The sequence below is a fragment of the Melanostigma gelatinosum genome (assembly GCF_949748355.1).
Source record: "Melanostigma gelatinosum genome assembly, chromosome: 14".
In the NCBI taxonomy this organism is placed as follows: domain Eukaryota; kingdom Metazoa; phylum Chordata; class Actinopteri; order Perciformes; family Zoarcidae; genus Melanostigma; species Melanostigma gelatinosum.
Window position 1 is genome coordinate 11691793 of NC_136647.1, and position 7073 is coordinate 11698865.

The window sequence follows — 7073 nt, forward strand, 5'->3', positions numbered from 1 at the left end:
TCAGGGAATGCTGCTCTGGTCAATTCCATCAGAAGAATGGACCGTGAGGAAAGTGGGTCAGGAGATAATTCTGAGTGTCTTTCCCCCCGTACTCTCTCTCTCCAGTAACAAAACCTTCCCTTGTCCGGCCTGCAAACGTAAGTCTGTTGACATCGTCCACCTCCTATTCTGACGACCGGATCACCTACAGCAGGAGATGGCTATCGCTGCGACCTGTCTGAGGTCGGGGAACACAAAGCAAAGGTCTCGGCCCAAGGACCAAGGAGGAGAGACGATACAGATGGGAAATTGAGGGAAACCAGGGTTTAGATATGGGAAGCACACTCAGCCTGAGGTATAAAGTATGGACGTTAACGGGGAGGGGTAGACATTGTATTTGGAGACAGACGTGGGGGTTCGTAAGCCGAGTGCGGAGGGCTACGGGGCGCAGACTGTGGTATGGAAGTAGCAGGGCCGGGAGGGGAAACAATAGCTAATGGATACGGAGGAAACCCCACAGGTCACGGGAGTGCAGATCACATGCTGATAGGAGGCCTTGTTGCTGGGTGTCTCATTTTAAAATGCACTTAGGGAGCGATATACACATAGTGAGGGTTTTAGCTGTTAAAATAAGCATTTTAGCAGGAAAATCCTCAAGGACCAACCTCCTTCCTCAAGCATTTCCTCTGTGCTATAGGGTTGCAGGACCACACACAAACAAACAAGTGTGTACAGGCAACTCACAAATATGCATTCATATCTGTGTCGTCAAACACACATGCCAACGCGTATGCACACAAATACACAAGCAGTCGAGTTTTACAATCTTTCAGTAAAGTAAACTTTCAGTAAATCTTTGGTGTAAAGTTACAATCAAGACTAGAGAGGGAGTCAAGGTTAGATCATTTGGGATAGTAGCAATATACTGCAGATGCACAGTAAACGTGTGTTGATTTGTGTATTAATGCATTTGCATATTGTGTTACATTCGTATTCTTTACACATGGAGAGAAAAGGCGATGGAAGCAACACACATGATTCATAGACAGAAATATGCAACACAGCAAACAATTACAGTGAAACAAATCAAGATGGAAAATAGAAATCACTGTGGGGGTCGAGTTACAGTTTGAACGGTCAGAAAAGACGGCAGAGGGCAGACAGAGGAAAAATTAAAAGGGAGAGGTGAGGGAAGACTGGGACTCCAGCCAAATCCACTTCCAGACTTGTTAAAGCACTGCTGCCCAATGTTCAACACACACACACACACACACACACACACACACACACACACACACACACACACACACACACACACACACACACACACACACACACACACACACACACACATGCTGACTTACTAAGCCCTGAGTTAATAAGGGACCTCCTAGCATCACAAACCTTTAATGTATGCACTCTGGTGGGCCTACACATGCACACACACACACACACACACACACACACACGCATGCACACACACATTCGATAACGCCACAACAAGCTATAAAGGTTTATTGCAAGTTAATTGCTGAGCCAACTGCTTTTCTGTGTGAGGTATCGTATGCATAACACAGGCAGAAGTAGTATGTTTTCAAAGTCTCACACACACACACACACACACTCATATATAAACATACCCATGACATAGACACATGGACAGACTGAACCCTCTGACACTTTAAGCACTTTTACGCAAGTTAAAAGAAAATGTCAAGGGAGTGAGAGACTTTACAAACAGCTAAATCGGTTAAACATCAGCATGACACCTCCCTCCAGTCAGACATATTAAAAACATATTTACAGACATGCAAGGGACACACCAAAAGGATTCACAGGAGATTACACACAGCTTCCCCGAGCGCTTTCCAAGAACGTGAAACTCTGTCGGATAAGTTTGTTTTTTTATAATCCTGGACTGCAGTGGAAGTGTCAGTGTGTGTTTGGTTCATGCCGAGGTCATTTGTAGCTTATCAGCTGCTCTAAAATAGCAGCACTCTTCTAAAATATCTTTGAGTGTCAAGTATTACCAGAGCAGTATAGTAGTGTTCCCGTCAGCGTGTCTGAAACAATGTAGAGCGGGAATGAACAGCTGGAACAAAACAACGTCCACATGCTCGACTCAAACTCCCACTAATGAAATGTAGCAACGCTTCAAGGGGCCAATGTGTACACATATACATATACATATAATGTATATAATGCACATACTGTATAGGGTTCATTGTACATGGTATATTCACTCAGAGTTAACTTCAGACAACGCATGAGTGTTTGCCAGATGCATTTATGTATATTTTTCCAAAATGACTTTTCAGTATTCTATGATGAAACCATTCATTTCTGTCGAGTAATGCACTGGAGAGTGAGAGATTATTGTTGTTGATCAAAGGTGTGGCAAAGTAATTGTTTTGCAAGTCAGAAGTAAATCTTAAGTCTTGGCTATGAAGTGCCAAGTCAAGACCAACAAGTCCCGAGTTGAGTCGAGGTCTTAAACTTTGTGTTTCAAGTCTTAAACAAATGTATTATCTGTCCTCTGCTGGTCACAAGTAAGTCTCAAGTCTTTGCACTCAAGTCCCAAGTCCTAACCTTTGAGTTTGGAGTCCTAAACATGTGCTCTTCACCAAATGTAATGCCATTTTAACAACAGAGTAACAATATATTACATTTACAAAAATCATGAATGCTTTTTAAAATTTGTATTTATTTGTTAAAACAAGTTTTTAAAACAAGTGTGACTGAACTTATCAAAAAGAAAAAGATCTGGTGAATTGAGTGCTGACTTAATATCAGAAACGTCAGGAAATGAATTGATTCGTGCCACACTTTTTAAATGACATACTTTGTAATCTTTCGGCTTGGGGAAAGTAATCAAGTGTTTTTAAGTCAAAAGGCTCAAGTCCTTGTGAAGTCAAAAGTCATTGGTGTTAAAGTCCAAGTCGAGTCTAAAGTTATCAAATTTGTCCAAGTCATGTGCCGCATACACCTTTCCTTCCTGTGTGCACAACTTGCTTGGATTGGCTGCTTCATTTCAGTGGTATGAAGTATTTACATTTTAGCTGGCAATGAATTTCATCATTGATTCGTTGGGTCTCTGTTATGATGATTGGCACGCGCTGTGTCTCCGTGCCAGCCAATGTTGCATCGTGTGTAGCTCACGTGATGAATCAAAGGAAATGTCGCCGTCTCTCCGTTGTTTCTGGATCTGGAGTGAGCATTTAAAAAGCAGCGGAGGCAGATTACAGGTTCATTTAAAAACAAACGCATGTTGCCCCGATGGATCTATTTTAAAGCTGACGCTTTCTAGAGCTAACGCCTTCCTACATTAGACTACGGATTAAATGCTGAAAAATCTGGTTTTCTGCATGTGTCGTAGAGCTGAGGTGACAGTTGGCACTGTGGAGGTGACTTTAAAGATTAAGAGACCACTCAAATGCAAACGAATGGGATCAAGTAAAGCGCTTCAGCATTTATATCAAAAATACTCCTCTGTTACTGCCTATTAATTCTTCAGAAAAAATATCCTTTGCAGGGATTAAACATTTTCTTCCGGGGAAAATTTGATTTAAAGCATATATCATCATGCATTCCCTCATACGCACACCCACATTAGTCACACTCACAAAATACATCAAAAGATACACGCTGAGGATGAGTTCAAAGACCTACAGCGTGATGAGGAGACCCCCGGCAGAGAACACAGGTATTAACACCAGCAGTTCTGGTTTAATCTCCTGCAGAGGAATTCCCTGTTTATCTGGCAGGGAGCAGACTGAATGTCAGCTATGTGAGCAGAGATATGTTGATATCATATCCTGTCCCTTTGCAGCTGAGACACGGCCCACACAGGAGGACACACACTTGATTGATTCGACAGGATTTCTGTCAAAAAGCGAACGTGTTTCCTCATATCAGAGGAGAAAATAAACACTCTCAAGTGAGAAAACAAAGCCGAAGCACGAAAGACCAAACAATGAAACTAATCTACACTTCTCGCTCAGCGCTGCCATGTTTGTATGAAATGTTTCTGTCTCTCTCGCACACACACACACACACACACACACTTTCAGCCTCGGTGTACGCCAGCAACGGCATCACCTCTGACCTCCTGCAGCCTCTGGGGCCTCATTACCCAGACTGCACCTCTCCTCCGTGGACTATTGACAGTAATGTGACCCTTGCTGTGGTCATCGGAGACACCCCGACATGTACACAACACACACACGTACACACACATACAGACAAAACACACACAAATATACAATCCTGCAGCACGGCGAATGTGAGGCATCTTGCAGAGTTGCCGTTAACTACAGTCGCCATGACGCCTCTGCATGTCAATCAAAAAGGGACACTGAGGATAAGAGATGTGGACAGGGGTCAGAGTTGGACTCATTAATCATCTCCTCAGACTCTCATATCACTGTCTCTGGGAACTTGAGTCCCCGAGGGAAAAGCAAAAAAAAAAAAAGAGAGAAAAATTCAATCACCAAACACAAAAACACATTCATGCTCTTCTTAAAACGAGAGATATTTCCAAGCAGAACATCTCTGTTTTTATTCTGGTGAAAGTATGATAAGCTTCCGATTGTTATCACGAGACAAATTCCACCAAAACAAAAACTTCAAAGCACAAAGTCTTTCTTTGTTTTGTATGAGCTCGCCCGCATATCTTTGTTGATGCACGTGAATATGCATGTGTTGTGTATGTGTACAGGCACGGCCGTGCGTGTGTATGTGCATGTGTTATAGTAGAAACAGTATATCAATACTTCTGGGTGGTTGAGGTTTGTCATACTGGCTGGGAATCCTGTGGGAGGCATTCCCCGAAGTCCGGTTTTATCCCAAAGCGGGAATGCAAACAAGCCAACTGAATGGATACTGAACGCACACAAGACATACCTGCCCCCCCCCCCCCCCCCCCCCATACCTGCGGATCCGCTGGTCATCCTGGCAGCAGCCTGACATGAAAAAAATAGAAAAGAAAAAAAACAGTGAGAACCAAAACAAGAGCGATACAATCCACAATCACTCATGGATTCACATGAGCGCTCTCAAGCTTTGGAGCAAAGACTCCTCGATACACACTCTCCTAGAGCAGCAGCAACAGTAGCTACGCTGGGAACACGACCCACGTTTAAAATGTGGTTCAGCCAACAGAAACAGACGTCCTAAGTGCGTACGTCATACGATCATATTAAAAACCACCAAGCCCTAACGGCTCATTTGTTTGAACGTCAACCAGAGTTTGAAATTGGAAATTGGAAAGGATATTGTGTACATGTATATATGTGTGTGTGTGTAGATGTAGGTGGGTGTGTGTGTGTGTGTGTGTGTGTGTGTGTGTGTGTTTCAGTGATCTCTTGGGAATCAAAATAGATGATGGTGCGTGGTGTAAAAAATAACAATAAGGGTAGACGAAGAAAGAGAGCGTGGGACGACAATAGGATCAAGAACAGTAACGGTAAAACCCACCGGCAACAACCCATGACGCAAATATTCAACAGCTAGAATATTAACACGGGAAATGAAAGCTTAGACTCTGATCACGAGACGTACATCACACACATATTAAGTCCCAGAATACACAGGAATTGAAAACAAATAAGGTCAGGGAACTTAATGTTCCATATTTATTCCCTTGCCCGGGTGTGAAACATCATAAAAACACAGACTGTGCAACATGAACACTGCCACTGTCATAGGAAAACCCCACATCCTTACAAAGCGTGGGATTGAGAGCAAGAATTTGACAAATGATGCACCTGCACTTTTGCAATTACACAGGAAATTCCACATGATTCCCAACGGGCTTCCCCCAGCCCTGTGATCATATACTGTACATCACTCAACACACAAGGCATCATCTTACTTGTCAATTCAAGTTTTAAAACAACAATGTCGTCAAATTTGCAATGATTTAATTATTTATTCGTGAAAAATACCTCTTATCAACCAGAGGAAACAAACCATCACTCAATTCAATTGTGTGTTTGTAAAATGAGGATTGATAAACAATGTAGAATTTTTACTGAGGTATATTATCAACCATCATATTTCTCTAGCAAAATGTAACCAGACCAAACACTAAAATTGACACTAAAGCAATCCTTTAAGTGTGGATAGCTGTCTGCAGAAGCTGGTTTCACGCAATGATCAGAGGATCAAGAAACAGCAGGTACCAAATAGCAACAATCTCACCAAAACAAAGGAAAGGTGAGCAAACAGTGAGAATGACCGAGTCAGCCAATCATCACTCGGAAATATTACTGGACTACAGGTGAATATTGAACAATGATATGATCAATGCTTGCTTAAAATTAAAATTAAACAATGACAACGATATATTCAAAAACAACTGAATTACTAAAATCCTTCCACAAATATACAGAATATGTTCTAAATTTGGAGCCGAGAAGAACAGTGTGTGTGTGTGTGTGTGTGTGTGTGTAGGTGTGTGTGTGTGTGTGTGTGTGCGTCCATGTCAGTTTGGACAGCTGTGCTTTATCAGTCACAGTTGGGGGAAAATAAACCCACTCCTTAGCATCGGTCTGATCCCACGGCCGTGATGCTATCTCTACCTACCTACACTTTCACATATAACACAGACACTCACATGCACGGACACACATGCATATATATACATGTATATATATATATATATATATATATATATATATATATATATATACATGTATATATATATATATATATATACATGTATATATATATATATATATATACATGTATATATATATATATATATACATGTATATATATATATATATATATATATATATATATATATATATATATATATATATATATATATATATATATATATATACACACACACACACACACACACACACACAACTAATCATTTTGACACTTCAGGATTGACCAGAGGCATGCCAACTTTTGCCAACACACCGGAGCAACGATTTGTTACTTTTGTCTTTTTGCTGTTTATAAGATTTAAAGACATCTTGGTGAAACTGGTATATAAAGTGACATTTTGTCAGATGTCTTTCTTTCATATAAATGTTGAAAGCATACTGTATGCCATTGAACAGGTCAACATCCATGACAAC